The 25,365-nt window shown below is 31.1% G+C and overlaps 1 pseudogene; it reads left to right on the forward strand.

The window, feature by feature from the left end:
• The first annotated feature begins 10,895 nt into the window (after nt 1-10,895).
• On the forward strand, nt 10,896-12,714 carry LOC114189918 (annotated as a pseudogene).
• Nucleotides 12,715-25,365: the final 12,651 nt, after the last annotated feature.

The raw sequence follows: 25,365 nt of genomic DNA on the forward strand, positions 1-25,365 counted from the left end.
AGCGGGGAGGTTCGTATGTTCTGTGCTCACACTTGAGAGATGCTGCAAGCGGGGAGGTTCGTAGCTAGTGGATCACGTGTGTTGGACTACGGGCGGGAAGGTCCGTAGAGTTGGACTACGAGCGAGGAGGTTCGTAGAGGCAGAGCCACGAGTGGGCAAGTTCGTGGGAGCATCGTATATCATGTGTCCATGGTCAAAGTAATTGCTTGTCTGGTATGGATGCATGTGGTCTACAATGCTTCAATGATACCTTAAAGGTCGGTTTGCTGGTGTTCCTTGAGTGTTGGCTCAGAACGTATCCCTTGAGTTGTGGCTCGGGATAGGGGTTAAGCACATGGCATTCCTTGAGTTGTGGCTCAGAATGACATCTCTCGAGTTGTAGCTCGGGATGATGGATGAACACGAGGAACTCTTAAGTTATGGCTCGGGTTGGTGAGTGTTGCCAGTGTGAGTGTGCGAGTTGTGGCTCGTATGGTGGGTCCAGATAGATTGCCCTCCTTGGTATGAGACCAATGAGTTTGGTAGTCTTGGGAAATTACGAATGATATTCGTATTAGGAACTCCACCTGGCGTTATAGAGTGTGGTTTGTAGCATGGTTTCCCGAACGTGTTCTGTTAGTTTTGGCTGGTAGGTGTGGTAGCAAGACATCTTGAAGTATTCATTAGAAGATGTAAAACACGGATAACATGGTAGTAGCCATGTGTTATGGAATCAAAGGATGGAAATTCCTTTAGTGTGTTCGTGTTGCTATAATTGTTTCATATTATGTGTATGGTTTAAACTGTTAGCTCACCCTATCTGCTTGTGTTTTGTCGATGATCGTGTACGCGGTACACAGGAGCATATGATGTTACAGGTGGACCTGGTGAGGCATAGAATCATAGTGTGGAATATCATGGGAACATTTCCACAGAGAGTTTATTTTATGAATTTTAAGGTTTCTCTTGTAATCAATTGAATTATAGAAATTGGTTTTATTATGAGATGATTTTTGATAATATATTGAATTTTATAATAATTGGTTCTGAGTTGGTTTTTGTTATGAAATAAAGTGTTAATATTTCCTGTGTTTTGCAAAATGGAGCTTAATAAAAGAGGTTTTAATATTAATATCCTATTTTATTAATTAAATTCGTAATATTCGAACGGGATGTTACATATTGTCTTCATGAGCCTTCATCCTATATAGAGGTTGCTTGTGATCCACTTTGAAAGAATGTTATGGCTAAGGAACTTGCTACTCTACATCAGACTCATACATTGGATCTAGTTCCAATGCCACCAGGAAAACGTCTAATTGGATCTCGTTGGGTATACAAAATCAAGACAAAATCAGATGGCTCAATTGAAAGGTATAAAGTTAGACTTGTTGCTAAAAGATATACCTAAGAGTATGACATGGATTATGAGGAAATGTTTGCTCCTATGACAAAGATGACTATTGTTCTTATCTTGATTGTTATCGCTTCTATTTTTCAATGAAAGATTTTTCAAATGTATATGAATATGATTTTTTGAATGGGGATCTACATGAAGAAGTTTACATGACTCCACCACCAGGTGTCTCTAACAAATCTAGTGAAGTATGCAAACTTCAAAAAGCCCTTTACGATTTTAAACAAGCACCTCGTGCTTGGTTTTAAAAGCTTTTTTAATATTAATTTTTTTCTCTTGGTTTTATTGTTAGTCATCATGATTACGCTTTATTTGTTAAGAAAACCAATGCAGGATGCATTTTGCTATCCTTATATGTTGATGATGATTATTACTGGTGATGATTTTGGTGGAATTACATCTTTAAAAACTACATTATCCCATAATTTTTCTATGAAAAATTTAGGTGTATTGCATTACTTTTTGGGTATTGAAGTTACTTCTTCTTCCAAAAGTTATCTTTTATCTCAATCCAAGTATATTTTTGACCTACTTGAACGTGTTCGGCTTATTGACAACAAGATTGTTGATATTTGAGACGAGTGTATGATATTCCCCGTCGGATGGTGTTCCTTTGACTTACTCTACGTTATATTGAACTATTGTTGGTAGTTTTTTTTATCTTACTGTGACTCGTCCAAACATTGCACATGTTCATGTTGTTAGTCAGCTTGTTTCAGCTCCAACAATAGTTCATTGGGGTGCTACTCTTAGTATTCTCATGTATCTTCGGGGCACTCATTTTTAGTCTTTTTTGCTTTCTTCTACGTCATTTTTAGACTTCCGAGCCTATTATGATGCAAATTGGAATGTTGATCCTAATAATTAGAAATCCACTATTGGGTGATGTATTTTTCTTGGTTATTCACTTATATCATGAAAGAGTAAAAAACAAGATTTACATCTTGATCATCCACATAAGTTGTGTATTACGCCATGACTTTGACTACTTGTGAGATTATTTGGTTGTGTTGGTTACTTACAAATATGGGTGTCTATTTGAAAGATCCTATGCCTCTATATTGCGACAATAAAAGTGTTATTCATATTGCTCACAACTTTATTTTTCATAATCTAACTAAGAATATTTAAACAGATTATCATTTTACTCGTCATCACTTTCAAGTTGACACTATATCTTTACCATTTGTTCCTTCGGCTCTACAGATTGTTGATATGTTTACCAAGCCACACTCTGTTTTACGCTTTCATTTTTTATTTGACAAAGTCTCAATGCATTTAGTCAGAACAATTTGATGGGGGATGTTAGCATAGACTCATGTTTTAAACCAATTTACTTGACTTCTAAGATTAACTTTGTGTGAATTATGTAACACATTCTTATAATATTTTTTAGACAATCAATAATACATAATCTTCTTTTTCATATATTTCTTTATTTTTTCAGTCTTTAGGTAAAGATTCATGTTAGAATATCTATATCTGAAAAACTAACTAAAGATAACTTATATAACATATCGTCCTCTAATAATAATTAAAGACTAATATCTCATTCAATCTACTATATATCTAAGAAAATGTTAGGATAATGAAGTTACTGAAGTAGACATTCTCCTTCATTGACACGTGTGCTAAAGTAGAGATATTTTGGTCATTTTGGTGTTGTAGTGTTTTTGGCGGTGCAGAGTGTTAAATGGTCTGATAGATATTTGCTGTGACATTTGAAAATCCTTCTTCTCCAAGGCAAGTTACATGCGTCGTTCTTCTCCAGGTAACCTTCTTTTCCCTTCCTCCTTCTTCTCTATTTCTTCTTCTTCTTCATTCCTTTCTTAGTTCCATAAGTTCATTTTCTTAACTTCTGAACTACATTTTATTTGTTGATCGTTGTTGTTGATATTTTATTTTATTTTTTTTAGTTAAATATTTTGTATTTACTGTTTTTTGTTCTTGATGCATCTTTATTCTTTATCCATTGTTTTTGTACTTCGTCATTGTGCTGTATTATCTTTTAAAAGACGTTTATAGAAGTTTCGTTTTGTTTTAGATATTATTTGTTCATCGTTTTTAGAAGATGTTGTGATGTTTTTGTTGAAAATAAATTTTTGATGTTATTTTTTGGATTTTTTTTTGTTCACTATTTTGTTCCTTTTTTTTTGTACTTCATCATTATGCTGTATTATCTTTTAAAAGACGTTATAGAAGTTTCCTTTTGTTTCAGATATTATTTGTTCATCGTTTTTCGAAGACGTTGTGATGTTTTTGTTGAAAAGAAATTTTTTTGGTTATTTTTAGGAATTTTTTTTCTTCTTTATTTTCAGTTGTATATGATTAGAACTTATTGAAAGTCTTTTTCATTTGTATGCACATTATTTGTTGACTAAAGTTTTTAATTTTTTTTGCGCTTTATTTTGTTGTGATTTTATTGAAGAAGATTCGTACCTTGATATTTTGTTTTGTTTATTTTTGGTTTCTTTATTTGAAGTCGTTGTGTCGTTGGTTGAAACTTAACACATAATTTATTGTCACGTATTAGATGGCAAAAAAATTTGATATGATTTGTGGAAGAAGGGAAACGTTGAAACTTGCTGTTAGAATCGTAGATTTGTGGTATGTTGAGTCCTGGGATTCCAAACGAAGTATGGAAATGGTTTTGATGGATCAAAAGGTAATGTAAAGTACCATATTTTAGCATGTTGTACATTTTATTTTATTAGATGACAACTATATTTAAGCATATATGTTTTAATTTGTTGTTCAGGGTGATCTTATTGTTGCAATGATTAAGAAGGAAGATATTAGTGTTTGGGAAGAGAAGCTAAAAGAGGGTGAAACTTACATAATGCATAACTTTAAACTGTTGAAGAACAGAGCTCAATATAGAGTTTGTGAGCATCCATTTAAGTTGTTGTTTATAGGAGCAACGTCTATATGGCCACAACCCATTGCAAGCATACCTAGAAAGCTTTGGAAGTTCAAAAGTATAAAGGATATCATTGATGGAAAGTATTGTGCTGATTTGTTGGTTGGTAAGTTTATTGTTGTATCGTAATGTATGTGTCCTATATTTAGTTTTTTTGTTAATTTATTTATTTTTTTGCATGTTAGATGTGATTGGTGTGCTGGACAATGTAGAGGAGAAAGGCCATTCGAAAAATGTTGTGTTTGACCTCAAAGATTTGAGGTTGGTTTCATTATGTATGGTGTTTTATATTTACAATAGTTTTTTAATTATTTGATAACTATTTTGTAATGTGGTGTTGTTATGTCATTAATGCAGTGGTGTTATAATCTGTTGCACATTGTGGGATTCATATTGTGAGAAATTATTGAGTTATTGGAGGACATGTAGTCAAACATCTAATGTGGCTATTATTCTTACTCAGGCTAAGATAAAGCCTGCTTCAGGTATGAATAACGTCGTTACTATATTTAGATTATCATTATTATTTAATCTAATTTAATTTGTTTGTATAGGTCCATGGTCAGTGTCATTGTCTAATTCTTGGAATGGTTCGAAACTGATAATGGGTGATGACATACCTGAGCTGATTGATTTTAAGAAGCAATTTGCAGAGTATGTTTATATGTTAGCCATCTATTCTTCATTAATTTTTTTTTTCATAAACACTAACTAATGTGTTCTGTGTAGAACCTCTGGCAGTGACACTTTTGAGGAGGGGAGTCAATATAGTGACTCTTCGCAGATTAGTCATGTTGATAGGTTTATGTATAAAAATGTTGTTAAAAGTGTTTCAGAGATTATCACTGTATTAGAGGTAGTTCTCATGTTTGTAAATTTCTTTTAAGTTCATTTTATAATTGTTCATGATATTATTGACCTTTTTTGTATTGATATAGGAGATTTCATGTGTTACTATTGCACGTACACTTAAATTTAACTTAGGAAATGATGGATGGAATTATTTGGTGTGTATCGTATGTACGAAAAGAACTCATGAAGTTGGTTCTTTTAAGTGTCTTAGCTGTGATGCTTTTAACGATTCTCCAAGAATCTGGTTAGTAAATGTTAAATTTATATGTTAGTTGTCCATCTGATATAGTTCCTGATACTTCCAATTCCTCAGTAAGTATAGTTGAATTTAATTTTGTTTGTTAATGACAACAATGATAGTTTATGTTTTTAAATTCTAATTACAAATGAATTATGCAGACAATGGTTATTGGTAAATGTAGCAATGCCAGTGTTTCTGATGTACCAACTTCTAGCGGGACTTCTTTAGTAAGTATTTCAAATATGGTCATTTTGGTTGTAAGATAAATTGTTTTACAATGCTTGAAATTAAATAATTATATATATATATATATATATATATATATATATATATATATATATATATATATATATATATATATATATATATGTGTGTGTGTGTGTGTGTGTGTGTGTGTGTGTGTGTGTTGGCAGGCAACTAAACTTGTTGAATGTATTGGTAATGCTGCATGTGACTTAACAGCTGATACTGATAGTTCATTGGTAAGTATAATTTTAGTTCAGTTAGCACAGTAATATAACTGATTCCTTGAATCTATAACATGATTATGTTCATCATTGCAGATGTGCCTTTCTTCCACCGTTGATGATGAACCTGATATAGTTTTATGTATGACGCTCTCTAAAGATGTTTGTGCTCCCATTGATGATGTTCCAAACATTCCATCACGTATCATGGAGTTTGATTTTCTGGAGGATATTCCTCTAGCTCAGTTATCAGCTACAAAGACTACAAAGCCAATCAAGAGTATCAAAAAGGAGAAATTATAAATGTATTAATGTGGTCAGAAAAAGTCTGTTAAAATGTTTTTGCAAACCTTTTTATCTTTGTGAACCATATTGTAATTTCTATAGTAGACTCATTCCCGATCCTGTTTTGATGAATTCTAATTACGAATTTTGTGAATCACCTTTAATAGTTTTGGTGGTGCAAAATTGTAGAAGACAATTTCATAGAATGCTAATATAACGTGATTGTGATTATTATATTTTAGATCTTCTTTTTTTCCAAGTAACTATTTTGTTAAATTATGAAATTACTGCTATATGTTTTGAAGTATTATTTAGCAATGACTTTAGATAAAAAATAAGTATAATGACTACTACAGTTTTGGTTTATTGCTTATAATCAAGATTTTCTTCATTAAACTTCAATATTAATGAATACTACCATTAATTGACATTATTATGCAACATAATAATGATATTATCACAATATTTATAATGATAAGTGCCCCAAAATAGATTTGTTGATTACAACTATAATAATACATTGTTATTTATAATTGATTAAATTGTGTGAATAAAGAAGTCATCCATGAAATATAATAATACAACCCACGAGCAAAAATTGTAATAGTTAGAACTTAAGGCACTTTTTGGTTTCGATGGGATGTTTTAGGATTTCTTGAAAGGACATTCATATTGATTGAGAGGACATGCATTTAAAACTAATACTACTGTTGAACATTTAAATTTTGCAGAGAAGTATGGAATGTACTATTACGGAGAAGTTGTTGATGGGTTTCCCTCAACAGAAAAGTATTCAACCTAATATTTCATTGTGTTATTAACAATGTCATCTATAAATAAGCTACATTGAAAATGCAGGGTAAGTGACAGATAAGACATGTTAAGGTGAAAAGACCTTCTTTTAATAACCCTAATTATATCTTGCGTACTACTATTAGTTTTTTTGGCAGTAAAAATTGATGGATTGTTCCATCCAGTAACATATACACCAAAAATTTGAGTAATGCTAATCTGATAAAGAATTTTGTAAAGCAAGTAGCAAAATATGGTAGAACACCAGATTTGTGAGGCTACTGATGACTTAAATCAGAGAAATTTTAGACTTGAGCAATGAAGAGTATTATTTGGCTGGTAGATGATTTTTTAATTTCATCTACAATTGTTTTCTAGGAAGTTCGTCTTAAAGCTTTAATACCTATTACAAAATCTCTGCAAAACATTTACAGATTATTGGAAATGTTATATTATTGTGTTAATGTTTTTCATGTACTGTTTTATCTATTAGGATGGATAATGAAAATACCAAATCCAGTACAAGTGCAAGACTAAAAAGGAAACAAATAATCCAACAAAAGAGGATGAATGCTACGTGCATACAACAGAAGCACCCTGAAACGAAAAGACGAAATTGTACACCATTAGCTGATGTAACAAGTTGTTTTGTGAATGAAGAAAGGTCTCATAAGGAATTACCAATGAAAGGTCCACAACCTACTTTGGTGAATGAGCAAAGAGATATTGCTGGAAGCAGAAGAAAGCAACAAAATCTTCTTCGGAGGTTTGAAGTCACTATTAATATGGTCACAACAAGCAATGATTCCAACATGCCAACTCAATCAGTGCAGTTAGAAGTTATTGATGAACTACAGTTAGACCGAGATAATTCAGGTTCATCTAATTCCCATGTACAAGTTAAAATTAAGTTATAATAACGAAATGAATATTGATATACATTATCAAATAATCAAATTATATCAGTATGATTACAATTGTATTAGATGAATTACATGAATACTTATTTTGCAAACAGTCATGCAGAGTATGATATGAACTACGAATTCATCAATCACAAAGAAAGATAAGGCTTCTAAAAACAATTATTGTAATATATTTTTCCAATCATCTATGATAATATAAACTCACTAAGCTATTCATTTGCAAGTTGTATGCAGATATAGGGGATCCAATCTATATTTGTCAGCATTGCCAATGTCATATGTGGTATGAAGAACGCATTGAAAAACCTCATCGAAGTATTAATCCCAACTTTCAACTATGTTGTGGTAATGGAAAAGTGCAATTGCCAATGTTAAAAGACCCCCCTGATGAGCTTCAACAACTTCTATTTCAATCTGATTCTAAACAAAGTCGAAGTTATCAACAACACATTAGAACATACAACATGATGTTTACATTCACATCTCCTGGAGCAAAAATTGACAATAAATATAACAAAAGACGTGGACCACAAAATTTAAGAGTCCATGGCCAATCATGTCATCAAATTGGTAGTCTTCTGCCACCATTTGGAAAACAGCCAAAGTTTGCTCAGCTATACATATATGATACTAATAACGAGATACACAATAGAATTCAATCTTTGAGGTAAACTACTATTATGGTTACATATTTTATTATATGATGAGGCTATTATTTTGATTTGAAATTCAATGTCAGTGTAGGAACCATAATGATATTGATGCTAAAATTGTAAGAACACTAACTGAGATGCTTGATAAGTACAATGTACATTGCAAATCTTTCAGAATGGCTAGGGATCGATATGCAGAACAACCATTTCATGATCTCAAGTTAAGGCTTATAGCAGATAGGCAAAAAGATGGACAAATATACAACATGCCAATGGTTTCAGAAGTAGCTGTATTAATCATTGGCGGTGTTGATAGCGCTTCTCCTAGAGGTATTATTATGGAAAGCAGGACATGTAAGCTGCAAAGAATAAATGAGTTGCACATAGTTATTTGGGTTATCAATATCCTCTATTATTTCCATATGGTGAAGATGGTTATAGGCATGATATTAGTCATCGCGATTCTTTGGCATCAAAACGTAATCGGTTAACAATCAGGAAATGGTTTTGTTTTAGAATTCAGACTTAAGATTGTGAGGCAATGACTATTCTTAGATCTAGAAGATTGTTCCAACAATTTGTTGTTGATGGATACAAAATGATTGAGTCAAAAAGATTATCATTCATCAAAAACAATCAATCCAAACTGAGGGTTGATAAGTATAATAACCTTTGTCAACCAAGTAATGAAAGCCAAACTGATGCCTCTGAAAAAGGAAAATGATTTGTGCTTCCATTAAGCTTTGTTGGTGGCAGAAGATTTATGGATCAATTATATTTTGATGGAATGGCAATATGTGGTCATGTAGGATTCCCAGATCTATTTCTAACTTTTACTTGCAACCCGAAATGGCCAGAGATATCTCGAATATTAAAGACTTCAAAGTTAAGTCCTTCAGACCGGCCATATATTATTGCAAGAGTATTTAGAATCAAATTTGATCAGTTGCTATCAGATTTAACAAAAAAGCATATATTGGGCAGAGTAATAGCATGTAAGTATTAATATTTTGATGATTGAATGTGAAATTTTCAATTATTATTGTCTTCTAACAACGTAATTGTTAATTTGTTTTTGACAAACATGTATAGTATTGAATTCCAGAAACGTGGTTTACCACATGCTCATTTGCTAATATTCTTGCATCCTTCTAGCAAATATCCAACAGCATTGGATATAGATAAGGTCATTTCAGCTGAAATACCATGTGCCAAAAAGGAGCCACAATTGTATGTCCGTGTCAAAGAACATATGATGCACGAACCATGTGGATTATCTAATATATCATCTCCATGCATGAAGAATGGATCATGTTCCCGATTTTATCCGAAGAAATTCTAAAATACTACCACAATTGCAGAAGATGGTTTTCCTCATTATCGTCGAAGAAACAACGGTATCAATGTTGTCAAGAATGACATAGAACTAGATAATCGTTTTGTTGTCCCTTACAATCCTACAATATTGGTCAAATATCAAGCTCATGTCAATGTTGAATAGTGTAATCGTTCAAATTCTATCAAGTACTTATTTAAGTACATCAATAAAGGATATGATAGAATTATAGCTGCTATAGTTTCCAATGGCAATGATGAGAATGTACCTCAACTTGCCACAGATGAAATCAAATAGTATATTGATTGTAGATATATTTCCCTATGTAAAGCATGTTGGAGAATATTTTCATTTCCTATTCACGAAAGAAATCCAGCTATTAAACGACTATTTTTTCACTTGCCTGGTGAGCAGTCAGTGTACTTCAAGGATGATGATGAAATTGATGAAATCATTGCAAAACCAACAATTAAGGAGTCAATGTTTACAACCTGGATGGAGTGCAACAAAAAATATTCTGATGCAAGGAATTTAACATATCCACAATTTGTATCTAAGTATGTTTATAACATGAATCAAAGATGTTGAAAACCAAGACAAAAGGGCAACACCATTGGCAGACTTATCTGGGTTCCCCCAGCAACTGGTGAACTTTTCTACTTAAGGAGGATGCTAATAGTAGTAAAAGGACCACAATCATATGTAGATATTCGAACTGTTGCAACATAACATATGCTACATTTAGAGAAGCGTGTGAAGCTTGTGGATTTTTAGCAGAAGATATCTAATATGTCGATGCTATTAAGGAAGCTAAAGATTGGGGATCGAGACACTTCTTAAGGAAACTATTTGTAACCATCCTCGTGTCAAATAGTGTCTTAAAACCTGAAGAGTTGTGGAGTAAAACATGGGAATGGTTGTCTGATAATATTATAACAACGAAAGGATTATTACTATAAATCAAGGTAAAATCAATTAAAACATATAAAATCTATGTTTCATGTTTCAAGTATGTTAACTGAATTTTTCTGTTGCAAAACTCATTCTCAATATTGAAACTCTTCAAAATTTGACCTTGATAGAGATTGAGAAGTTCTTGCAGAATAACAGGAGAACATTAAAGGAATGGTCCTCTATGCTTTATCCCAATGATTTTGTGGTAGATTATTGTGGAAATAGATTGGTATATGCAGAACTTGATTACAACAAGGATGATGAGCTACATATATTTGAATCTAACTTTAACCGTATGACAGGTTTGTGTTCTTTTGTCCATGCATTATTCATCAAGACATTAAAATATAACTTAATAAATTCTGACCAATTGTAGATGAGCAAAGACATATTTTTGAACAAATTATAAATATTGTCCATCATGATCAAGGGGGGATGTTCTTTTTATATGGTTATGGTGGGACCGAGAAACTTTTATGTGGACAACCTTATCTTCTGCTCTTCGATCTGAAGGAAAAATAGTCTTGACAGTTGCATCAAGTGGCATAGATTCATTATTATTGCCTGGAGGTAGGACAGCTCATTCTAAATTCAAGATTCCAATTCCTACACTAGAGCACTCTGTTTGCAACATTATAAAAGGTAGTGAACTATCAGACCTGATGAAATTGGCAAACCTAATAACTTGGGATGAAGCACCAATGGCTCACAAGTATTGTTTTGAGGCATTGGATCGAACTTTAAAAGACATCATGAGGGAAAAGAATAAAAGTGATTCAATTTTTGGTGGCAAAGTAGTTGTTTTTGGAGGAGATTTTAGACAAATACTTCCTGTTATTCCACGTGGAAGCAGGTATGATATTGTTCATGCTACTATCAACTCATTCTATCTCTGGGATCATTGCCAGATTATGAATTTGACAAAGAACATGTGGCTGTTGCAGAATGGATTACAACAGTCTACTATAGCTTAAATTGAAGAGTTTTCTTCCTGAATAATAAAAATTGGCAATGGTTCATTGAATGAACCAAACGATGGATTAGTTGACAGAGAAATCCCATCAAAATTACTAATATCAGAATATAATGATCCTATCCAAGCCATTGTCAATAGCACATATCCAGAATTAATGCAAAAGTACAAAGATGAAGGGTTCCTCATATCAAGAGCTATTCTAGCCAGTCGAATTGAAACAGTTGATGAAATTAGTCAATCTGTTTTGGAATCAATTCCAGGTGAGCCATTATTCATAATTAACAATTTACTAAATCATCACTAAGATTTGTCAACTTAATCTGATTCATGTATTTCAGGAGAAATTAAAGAATATCTAAGCTCTGACTGCATAGATACCTCTGAGCCAACAGAAGCTGAAGCATACGATGGTGTTACACTTGAATTTCTAAATTCTTTAAGAACATATGGACTACCAAACCATAGTATCAAGCTAAAGGTTGGTGGTCCAATTATGATTTTAAGAAATTTGGATCAATCTCAAGGTTTGTGTAATGGTAGCCGATTAATAGTGACTAAACTTGCAAACCATGTAATCAGTACATAGATTATTACTGGAAAATCAAATGGGACACATATTTACATTCCACGTATGTCCATGTCACCATCCTAGTCCCCTTAGCCATTAAAGCTGATTATAAGACAATTCCCGATCATGTTGTCTTATGCTATGACCATTAACAAATCTCAAGGACAATCTTTAGATTGTGTTGGGTTGTATTTGCCAACACCAGTTTTTAGTCATGGTCAATTATATGTTGCAGCTTCTAGAGTTAAAAGCAAGTCTGGATTAAAGATTTTAATCCATGACAATGAAAACAAACCTTTGACTACTACCACAAATGTAGTTTTCAAAGAAGTTTTTAACAATGTATGACTGCATTGTATGGTGACATACCTGTGTGCCTGTATTTTGTGAAAAATTTCTGTCATAGACTACTTATGAAGATATCAATCGTTCATTGTGTTGCATTCATATGCTGACTTGGTGTCCTGTTTTGAGTTTATGTTTGAATGCATTGAAGGAAAATATGGAGATCCAAGTAAATTGGTTCCTTCTGTCATCATATACGTTGGTTTATCATATCTTGAATTTACCATTTTTATTGCTTGAATACATGCTTATTTTGGCAGATGCATTAAAATTCTAATCTACCATACACCAAAAAAACCAAACAACATTTAATAAATGCATAGATTCAACAAACTGATGTTATTACTTATTATTCACATCAACATAATTATTTGGCACACCTACCACAATCAGATCAAAATGGTGCAAATGTACGTTCGTATAATAATTAGTTATGAAAATAAGTATTTCTCAAACCTATATTCAGCCCAATTGATACTGAATATAGTTACTAAACACACCACCATAATTATGCCATGGACCTTTCATAACTGTGACGTTATTAATTTTTTCAGGTAAACCAAGACTCTAAAACCTATAATTAGCCCAATTAATAATGAGTATTTACTAACCAAACCACCATCATTCTCTACCGCACCTCCCACATAGTTGACATTATTATTGTTATAAACTCTACAAATCGTGATCCATTTTCATATATCAAATAGGTATTGTAATTATGACTATCCTACCTATATTAAGTACATCAAATCATGACCTTTCGAATTACTTTTTCAATTCAGTTTTCTATAATAATTGTAACAAATATTATTATCTTTAACTTATTATAGTTTTTATAAATATTTAACATTATACTCAATCTTAATTATAGACATTCAATTATTAATTTTCATAGTACACATTATTAAATTTTTTTAATTTTTTTTTAGTAAATAATATTCTGAACTGGAATACTTATATTCAATGAACTTGGATGGATTTTTACGTAATAATAGTTATATAAATTTCCAATTTTATTTAGCAATTGCTATTAACAATAGTTGATTAACTTTTAATTTTTCTTGCTCTACGTTTCATATAATGCAAAATATAGTAATATATTATTTTAATTTATTCAAAGTTATTTGATATTCAAATAATCTACCCATTCACAATTTTAATTTGACAATATATATTTTTTATTTATTCAAATCTTTCTTTACTCTAATAATCTACTTAAAAATAATATAAAGTACTAAAATGAAATTATTTAACATAGACCAATCAGAAATACAACATATAATTACAATACATAATCCATTTAATATTATATATTCTGGTCTTCATAAACAAAGATGCCAACATACCAAAAAAGATTAATATTCAGATACAAAATATTAGACAAACATTAATGCCAACATACTAAAAATATTAATGTTGACATACAAAATATTAGACATGTTGAAATAAAGAAAACTAAATAGAAAGACATTGTTCATAGGTGCCATACATTCGTTTTACACACCAAAATAACAACAAACACTTATACTTGCTAAATCTTCAGAATTTGGATGACGTTGCTTTGGTCAGTCTGCACCATAAATCGAACACGATCTCCAGCAACCAACCCATTCTCCTTATAGTATTTCTTCCGACCACAAGTCAGATAACACTCAAATGAACTCCTGCCTGTCCATCGAATCTTGCAGTTCCAGTATTGTGAATGGTCATTCGTTAGAACATAGTTTTTTCTCCCTTTCACCAAGCCTTCTTTCACAAACTTCGTATCCAGATACTACATTCAAAGAAACTGTGTTAACAAGATAAATATAAACCAAAATTATAAACTAATAACTACAACTATCAGCCATACCAAAGAAGATGACCGAACATCATAAGGACTTAATATTTTCTCACAATCAACAGAACCAACTTCAACTTTGTTGCTACCACCATGGTCGAAATCTCTCTTATAATCAATTTCAACTCCTTCCACCGAGAAGATCCTGTGAACAAAGACATTATTTCCTACATAATTTAAATGTAGGAAACAAGGAGAAACGAACCCATAGTATGCAACATACTGACAAAATCCAAATAATACCATCCTTCCACCCTCATATGTGTCCACAAATATTTCAATTTTTTTTGTCAAAGGATCGTACAACTTGACCGGATGGTTAAACGAAAATTTTTCCTAACAGAACATTTGGAAGTACTCGGGCAAGATTATCAACAGTTACCAGAACAACCATTAGAAACCCTATATTAGTAAAAATAACACCAAATGTACACTAAAAATAAATAAAAAATAATGACTAAAGTTAAATACCATGTTTGGAATGAACTGCACTCTAAATGCTTGGAAAAATCTAACTGAGGACAGAGGGTCTCATGCTAGACCATTGTTTCTTCTACCAAGATACACGACTTCATTCCAGTCCAGATCGAACAACCTTATGCGAAAGTATCGATCTCCACAGTAAAGGCTACAGACGTAATACACATCGTTTAGCTCATAAAACCACATCAACTGCTCTACCGCACGGAACTGTCTTTGAGGAAGAAGAGTTTGTTCAAACTCTATGTTGATCACGTTTCCTTTCGGATCATTGAAAAAATTTGTCCCCAACAGTAGAGATTTTCCCCATTGTTCATAAAATCCTTCTTCAAACTCCAAAAACTCCTGTAATACATAAAACCACAACGATCCTTAAAAATAAGAAGTGTATAAAACATAATGGACATGGTTGAAGCAAAGGATGGCAGAAAAATTAAAACTTTCGTCCAAAAACTAACTGTATACATCAAACACACAAAACATAAATAAAATCAAACATGCAAACGAACTAACCTCTAAGGGTTCCATCACCATGACAGATTTTTGGTAGAAATTGGTGAAGTTGAAATCGTTGGAAGCAAACATTGATCATCGGACGGTGGTAGAAATTGGTGAAGCTGAAATCCTTGGAAGCAAACATTGATCATCGGACGGTTCTGTAACTCGTGAGGAAGACTGTTTTTCTTCTTTGTTTGTGAACAAAAGAACCTACAGCCTCGAAATCTCCTTTTAACTAAACTAAAGGAAACATTTTGTTGCACATCCAAACATTCTGACCTTTTGAATAATTAGTTGCAAAATATTAGTCTGAACACGTTGATAAGACAAACCATAATTCCTTTTGTCGCCATCTCTTCGTATTCCCATCAATATCTTATTTGGAATTTAATGATATTATTAATTTAAACCAAAAAAATAACATTTCTGATACAATTTCAAATATCTACTAATAGGTTCATTCATCAATTAAAATCTTAATGACCTTATATTTCAAATTTAATAGTAATGACTTCAAATTTAAATTTAGCAACAATTAATAAACTTTTAAATCAATAACAATACAAATATAACCAAAATTAAAAAATTTAAATATAGTACATCAAATTAATTAATTCTTCGTAGTTATAGTATATTATATTTACTTAATAATTGTAATAATTTCATATACTCAAATTAACAAATCAATCATTTCAAAACATTTAAATCGAAATAAATCATTTATATACAATAACATTAAATAACAATATATATTACAACAAATCAAATTACATATTACAGATATACTTAAACCTACCTTACAACTAATTTATCATCAAATATACTAAAAAAACATAACATAAAATAATAGTTCATTTCAGCTAACTATATGAATAATATATCCTTAAATCAATCTAATCGGTGCATATAATTAAATTAAGTATTGAACTCTTCAAAATATTTTTTTTCCTAATCATTTATTTATACATAAAAATATAAAAATCATTTTTTCAACATAACCAAATTTTAAATGAAAAAAACACGACTCGAGGGTATGACAGATCTCCTACTAATTAGGGTATAAAGTTTCTATATGATTCATGCTTACATTACACTTGATTACTAACTAAAATGTTAAAAGTGTCTTCACATATATGATTTCAAGTTGCATCAATAATCTCATATAATAATTAAATTTTAATAAAAAACACTTTTACACTCTTACTGATATTTTTTTCACCCTTTCATTCATCTATATAAATGAAAAGAAATCGACACTTTTGTTTATTTATTTAAATAATATATATCTAAAGTTTGCTTGGACAACTTTTGTTTTTAAAAGTATGAAAAAAATGAATAAATTTGTTGGATAAAACTTATGTAAAATTTGTTTTATTTATCTGCTTTTATAAAAAAATTATGAAGTTCGTTTTTGTTTGGCCTCCCGTTCAAAGGGACATATGTTAGTGTTGTATCTCAGCCGCCAGGGAGAAAAATGATGATGAGAATCAGAACAGGATGATGGTGTCATGTGTTCACGTGGCTATTTAGAGTATAAGAACGCAAAAGAGAAAGACAAAAGCAAAATGATTATTAACCTTTCCAATTTGGATCACTCTTCCATTTTTTTTTTCTCTTTATCTTTTTTTCTTTTTGGACTCATCTCTCTTCTTTTCGTGCCCTTTTCCTTTTTGTCTGATTTTAATTTATTTTGTTTCGTTTTGTTTACTCTTGTTATTTTATTAATGCGTTTATCATTTTATTTTCGATATTCCATTTTACTTATAAATTGAAAAATATATTTTTACTGATTTTTATCTAGAAAAAAACATAAAGGGTTGTTTGGGTTCTTTTTGATAAAAAAAAATCAATTTTTAACAGAATATAATACATTGTTAAATGTTTATTAAAAATTGAAGTAAGAAAAATAAGTTAATTCGATAAACTATTTACAGTTGTTTAAAAGAATAAAGTAATTTATAAAATGGGCAAACTTAATGAATAAATTGTTTTAAGAAACACAAAAGTATATATTTGATGAAGAGAAACTATTTGTGATTATATTTAGTATTTTTTTTCAAAATCGCTTTATATTCTAACTTAAACAAACTGGTCCAAAATTATATATTCACCACTCTTTGTCCTTTATTCTTTACCCAATACACTATTTTGAGCGACATTTTATTTTATGTGAGAAAAAATGTGTTCTTTTATATAATACAACATTTTTGCCTTTTTATTTATAAAAACAAACAAATAAATCTTTTTAGTTTCTCAATAATTATTTTATAATTTTTTTATGGATAAGTGTTAATTATTAATATATCATTTTTTATGGATGAGTATTAAATTTTATGCTTATAGATGTTCACTGAAAATTTTATATTATCTTGGGCAAAATCATTTCAAACTTATCAACTTACTGTTTCACATGCCATCTACCATTTCAGAACTTCCAGAAAGTTCCACCGAAACCAAGTGTAATTTACTAGAAATGCCAGAATAGGGTAAACCTATAGTATTTCACTCCACACGATTTCATTTCATTTAACGAAAAAAATGGGAGATATTTTTATAATTAAATGAACCTTATTTATGATCAACCATTTGATGTTTGATGTCTGATGTAAACTTTTCGTTTTTTTATCTGGTATTATCAGAGGTGTCGGAAACGGTGGGTAATATTTAGGAATCGTTAAAATTTTAGTTGAATTATTTTTTAATATTTTTATTTAAAAATGTTATATCAGTCTTAAAGATTTTTTTTAATTTTAATTTAATTATGATTTTTTTAAAGTTGGTAAAACTTTTTGAAATAGAGTGCAGATTTTTAATTAAAATTGATACTAGGATTATATCCATTTAGAAATGTCAAAAAAATTCGTACTTGCGTTTATCTGCGGATAAAACTCGTAATAGATAGGAAATATATATTAAAAATGGATACCCACTATACGTGAGTACGCGTATTTTTTATATCCGCATGTTAACGAGGTGGGTACGGGTATCATAGTATTCGTACCGTGGATACCCGTACCCGTTAAATTTTAATTCACAAAAATACCCTCATATATATATATATATATATATATATATATATATATTAGTAAAAAACATTCTGATCTAATTTTTTCTAAGCTGCACATCTTGTCTTCTTCTTCCGGCTTCAAGTATTGGTACGTTGTCTTCTTCTTCCAAGTATACTCCTTAACATTCTTCTCTTTCCTTTCTTTGAAATAATTGGGCCTATACATCAAATCATATATAGACACTAACGTTTATGATATGCTTATTGGCAAGTGATGGAATCAAATTAAGAATACTTGGCAAGTGGCAGTTGATGTTTATTGTTTGTTTATTTTGTTTATTTTCTAGGGATCAATCGGAGAAAGTGGACTTGTTGATCAAAGCACTAATTAAAGAATTTTTATTGTGTTGAGGGTACAGGGTTTATCCATCGGGAAGGGTACGGGAGAGCTACTACCCGTCTCGTTGACATCCATATGTCCATTACACCAACAAGACAAATCATTCTTATTCACAATTTTAATTTTTATGAAAAAAAATCTTGATATGATTCAAGAGATTTAACAAGAAATAACCAAATGGCATCATTTAAAAAAAATTAAGATAAAATTAAAATTTAAAAGAATTTGAGGACCAACTTAATATTTTTTAACGAAAATAGGAACCATTAGATTAATTCCAAAACTTTTATATAAACTATTAAAAATATTGTATTTTTTATGGTAATAAAAAATAATAAAATTATTATTATAATTATTGCAATTATAAAATTAAATATAATAATTTTATTATAATTAATTTTCATTTATAATATTAAGTTTAAAAAAACAGCTAAATAAAAAAATGTTAAATTAAACAAATAATTACATAATATTAATAAATTAATTATTTTAACTGTAAAAATATTTAAAAGATAAAATTAAAAAAATAAATGTGGATAAGAAAAAGAAGACTTTTCTTTTATATATAGATATAAATGTATAAAAAAAATTTAAAATTTAAAATATATAAAATATATTAAAAATATTGAATTTTACAAAATATATTAAAAATTAAATATTAATTATATAAATTTTAAAAATTTTGGGATGGTCCGCCCTGGTTGGAATGTTAGTGTTTTTTTTTTTTTTTTCTGTGGTGGATACTTTTTCTTTTATTTGATTGAAATTTTGTGGATTTAAGTCTGTGATTGATGTAGGTATTTTATATGTTTGTTGTGCTACTAAAGTTGAAATTTGGTTATTTTTGTGATGTGAATTACGATAATGTATGAATGTATTTGTTGATTTTGTATTTATAATTTTGATTGTTTATTGTTTACTAATTTATTGTCTGTATTCACCTTCCGTATCCATAATTTGTTGTATCTCTTCTTCTATTGTATTTTTTGTATTTTTACCATTCACTCAATTTTGTAAAAAAACATTAAAAATAGTTAGAAACTAATTTTTGACTTCAATTTTTATGTGATTACTTCTTCTAATGTACAATTAAAAGGAGAGTCTTTTTACTTAATATAATAATAATCATAGATTTTAAGACAGAAAAAGTTGGTAAAAATAAACTTGAAACAGTCGCAACTTTTTATTATAAAGGTTGGATTGAGACACAACATACGTGCAAGTCATTCAAAAACATATAAGATATTTACAAAATTTATCTATTTACTAAGGTTGTGTTTTTTGAAGACAGATATAGGAGAGAGTGTGAAGATGAATTTATATAGATTTAGATGTATGGATTTTTGTGTTTCTTTGAGTTAATTTAGAGGGTAAAGTGAGTGGATTTGGAGATAAATTTTATGAAAGTTAGTGAAAGATTTGATTGATATGATAGATAAAATAAATTATAAAAATAGATAAAATTAGAAAGTTACCAAAATACCCTTGATGGAAAAAGAGAATGATTTTGTAATTTGATGTTATAAAAATAATTATAATTAATTAATACGAATTAAAAGAATATTAAAATTATATAAAATTTTAAAATAAAAAAAATTAAATTTTTATGAATGTAAAAAAAATATAGAATTAAATTTTAAAAGAAAGTTAAACAATTAATTTTTAAACAAAATTTAGATAAAGTTAAAAAAAGTTTAAAAAAGTTTAAAAAAAGTTTAAAAAATTAAAAAACATAAAAAAAAAGTAAAAAAAAACAAAAAAAAAAAACACGACACCGATGTCGTAACCGGTGTCATCCCTTTATAAACCAAGGCACCGGTTACGTAACCGGTGCCATCACTCACACACACTTGCAGCATCGGTTAGTTAACCAGTGCATATCACCACCACACGCTGCAACAACAACCACCACCTAGCCACCGCCAACCACAACCACCCTTCATCCTCTTCCTCGACCACCACACCAAACCACCTCATCTTCTTCCCCCTCCATGAACTCAACAATCACACACACACCCACCATAACTCACCTCTCAAAACACCATATCTCACCTCTGAAAACAACACTACAAGCCGGACCACCATTCACAATGACACTGGTGCTTCCATTTTAAATTCATCTTCCAAAATTAAACAATGCACGACGGAATCTGGGAGGGAATATTGGTAAGGAATCGCGGTAGAGAGGAAGGAATCTGGCAAAGAGGAAAGAATATGGCAGCAGATGCAGGTGCTTTACATGGAATAAATATAAAGGGTATTTTCGTCATCTGATAACCATTAGGCACTATCTTCGCAGTTTTGAAGGGATGGATTAATCCATTCATCCCCCAAATACACACTCATATTTGGGGTAGCGCCTGGCGGTGTAGACTGAACTGCCAGGCGATAGTAGGAAATAGGAATGTCTTGTGAGTTGTGGCGTCCGACGGTGTAGGCTGAACCGCCAAGCGATAGTAGGAAACATGAATGTCTTGTGAGTTGTGGTGCCCGACGATGATGTGGAACCGCCAGGCGGTCTGTACTGCCATTTCGCTTAGCGGCGCTTAGGTTGCGCTAGACGATGGTGTAGTGGCAAGGTGCGTTGTGATATGTTTTGCATGACTTGTTGTGTTGGTCCTAGTTTGAGATATGCTTGATATTGTCATGAGCGGGTAGGTTCATGACTAGTGATGAACCAATGATGATATGAGCGGGGAGGTTCATATCTTGATACTCTCGTGTGGGGATACGAGCAGGGAGGTTCGTATGTTCCCTGCTCACACTTGAGAGATGTTGCGAGCAGGAAGGTTCGTAGTTGGTGGATCACGTGTGTTGGACTACGGGAGGGGAGGTCCGTAGAGTTGGACTACGAGCGGGGAGGTTTGTAGAGTTGGACCACGAGCGGGCAGGTTCGTGGAAGCATTGGAATCCCTTAGACTAGCTTGAGTATGTACCTTGTGTAGCGTAGTGTGCTTTTCTTGTTTTCGTTATCATGTTGTGAGGTGAAACTTGGATCAGGAGATGTTATGCCATGAGCGGTAGGTTCATGGATGGTGGTGAACACGTGATGATATGAGCAGGGAGGTTCATATCCTATTACTCTCATGTGGGGATACGAGCGAGGTAGATTCGTATGTTCCGTGCTCACACTTGAGAGAAGCTGCATACGGGGATGTACGTAGCTGGTGGATCACGTGTGTTGGACTACGGGGTGTAGGTCCGTAGAGTAGGACTACGAGCGGGGAGGTTCGTAGAGCAAAACTACAAGCAGGGAGGTTCATAGAGGTAGGACCACGAGCGGGCAGATTCATGTGAGCATCATAAACCCTGAATCTGAGGCTAACTATTTGTGTGTTGTGAAGGTTGAAAAGCCTCAGGGATTAAGGTCTTGGTCAAGAACTAACTAGAATAGAATAATTTGGTGTATTGTTAAGTTTATTAAATTAACTGATTGTTTATTTTGAGCTCACCCTTTCTATTTGTGTTTGGCGATGATCGTGTGATTCGTTACGCGGGAGCAGATGATGTTACAGGTGATGCTAGTGATGCATGGAGACGAAGAGAGGGCTAGCTTGGGGGCTCTTGAGCTAGGGATTTTTATGATGTTCTTTCATTATGTTCGATTTTGAAAACTTGTAATAAGATTATTATTTAGTTATGTTTAAATTATGGCGCGTTGAAAAATAATTTGAATTTTCCCGCATTTGGAAATAATAAAATTTTGTCGATTGATTTTCTATATTTTATTTTATTTATTTAATTAAGTAATTTTCAGTAGGGATGTTACAATCACCATCTTCATTAGATGATGAATGTGATGAGTTTAATTATGTTTCAAAAGAGAGGTTAAGATTGGAAGTTACCTTTTCTTTTATATTTTCCATGAGACATGGACTTACTTGTTTTGCGTTTTTTTACCCAAAGTTTGATCATAAGTTTGAATATTCTGAAGTAGCCATCATATTATTCCTTTTTAATTTTGGCTTCTTCTTTAGCTTGGGGTACTTCATCTTCATGTGACCTAGTCATCTACATTCATAACATATGACCTATTAATTATCTTCCTTCCTCTTGTTGGAAAATCTAATATTTCCTTGATATTTCTGTTTATATATTTGCTTAAAATTTCTTCACATTTGAGATATTTCCTCATCAATTAAGTTTTTCAACTCAACCTTGGAAGTTTCATTCTCCTTCTCTACACCTTTCAAAGCCCTAGTTCCCTTATGTTTATTATAAGTCTGCTTTGAAGCATATCTTGCAGCCAAAATTTTCTCTCTTCTTTTTCTCTCCCAAAGGCTATGAAATTTACTCTCCCTATTGATCTAGAAGAGCCTTTTCCACTCAAGTTAAGTGAGACAAAATGAGCTTGACTAGTTTGGAATATTTTGACACATAGTTGGGAGCCAACTCAACACATCTCCCACCTCGCAACTATGTAGAGGTAACCACCAATTTGGTTATCTCAAAACAAACTTCAAACTTCTACCTTGGCAGTGCCTTAGTCATCATATTAGCACAATTTTCATCAGTATGAACTTTATTTAACTCCAAGAACTTAGTATCTAAAGCATGATGTATCCAATGATACCTCACATTAATATGTTTGGACCTAGAATGAAAAGTTAGATTCTTACCAAGATGAATAACACTTTGATTGTCCACAAATATTGGATAGTTGTTCCACAAATAACCAAGCTTCATAAGACTTTCTTTAACCATAGAAACTCTTTGCATGCTTCCATCATGATAATGAACTCTACCTCTATAGTAAGCAATGTTGCACACCTTCCAACATGTTGATCATCAACATCACCATGTTTCTCATAATTTTTAGTGCTATTATCAACATTATCCATATTACAAATAGGCAACCACATCGGATTACCATCAATGGGATCACTATCTTTCTCGGGTGTAGTCTTCTTCCACTTGTCAATGTCTTCAATGGTTTGGTCTTCCATGAACTGCATATAACGTCTTTTGACTTGTTTCTTCTCAACATAATTGCACAACTTGTAGAAAAATTCATCCTAACCATAACCAATAAAAATATAGTAGCAACAATAATAGAAAATAAAAACAATAATCACAAAAAAGTAAACCAATATTTTTAACGTGGGAAAACCTTCTTAATGTGAGAAGTAAAAATCCACAAACACAAGTCATATAACCAATCTCCACTTAGATCAAATATGAGTACATGATAGTTAAATTAAAACTACAAATAAGTGCATACAACCAACCAATATATCAAAATAATAACGCTCTCAAATTTAACGAACAAATAGAGAGAAACCTAAAATACAATAATAGTTCGAGACTCCCAAATCTCCAATTAACAACCCCAATAGTCAAAATAAAAAAAAAATCATATTTCATAAACATGTCAAAATTTTAGCTCGATTCAACGATAAAGGAAACAAAAATTATAATTTTACTTAATGACTCAAAGAATATGTCAACAAATTTTCTCTCTATTTATTTTTTGGGTTAAGTATGTTTTTGGTCTATTAACTTTCAGTGAATTTTGGAATTAGTCCATTTCGAAACTTTGGACTAATTTAGTCCTTCATCTTTCGAAATACGTAGATTTTATGTTATTAATCAAATTTTGTTAGCTTTATTTTTTTGTTTATATTGTTTGACACATTTTTGTTTTAACGTTAAGTCAAATACTATAATGAAACATGTTTGAAATGTCAAATAAACTTAACAAAATTTGATTAAAAGGACTAAATCCACGTATTTTGAGAGATAAAGGACTAAATTTGTCCAAAGTTTCGAAATGAACTAATTCCAAAATTCAATAAAAGTTAAGGAACCAAAAGTATATTTAACCCTTATTTTTTTCTTAAAGGTTATGAAATTTACTGTTTCTATTGTTCTAGAAGACTCCTCTCACATAAATTAGGCGAGACAATATGAACTTAATTAGTTTATATTTTTAAAACATATAATTGTATGCAATCCATCATGCAAATTAAATTGAGAATCATTAAAATAAAGGATAACTTTGAGAAAAAAAAATCATAGTGAGTAAAAGTAAAATTATTAAAATCATGCAAGTTGGGCTGGTTAGTGTAATTAAAAATGAAAAGTAAATAAGTTTATCTGAGTAATTTTTACCTATTGAAACTACTCATATTTCTTCTAATTTGAGTTTAGGGTGTGTTCCTTTGGGGGTATGAATTTGGGGGAGAGTGTGAAGATGAATTTGTGTGTTTTTTTTGAGTGGATTTAGAGGGTAAAATGAATGGATTTGAAGATAAGTTTTATGAAAGTTAGTAAAAGATTTGATTGATGTGATAGATAAAGTAAATTGTAAAAATAGATAGAATTATAAAGTTACCAAAATACCCTTGATGGAAAAAGAGAATGATTTTATAATTTGATGTTATAAAAATAAGTATAAATAATTAATACGAATTAAAAAAAATATTAAAA

Source organism: Vigna unguiculata, chromosome 1 (genome assembly GCF_004118075.2).
Source record: "Vigna unguiculata cultivar IT97K-499-35 chromosome 1, ASM411807v1, whole genome shotgun sequence".
Taxonomy (NCBI): domain Eukaryota; kingdom Viridiplantae; phylum Streptophyta; class Magnoliopsida; order Fabales; family Fabaceae; genus Vigna; species Vigna unguiculata.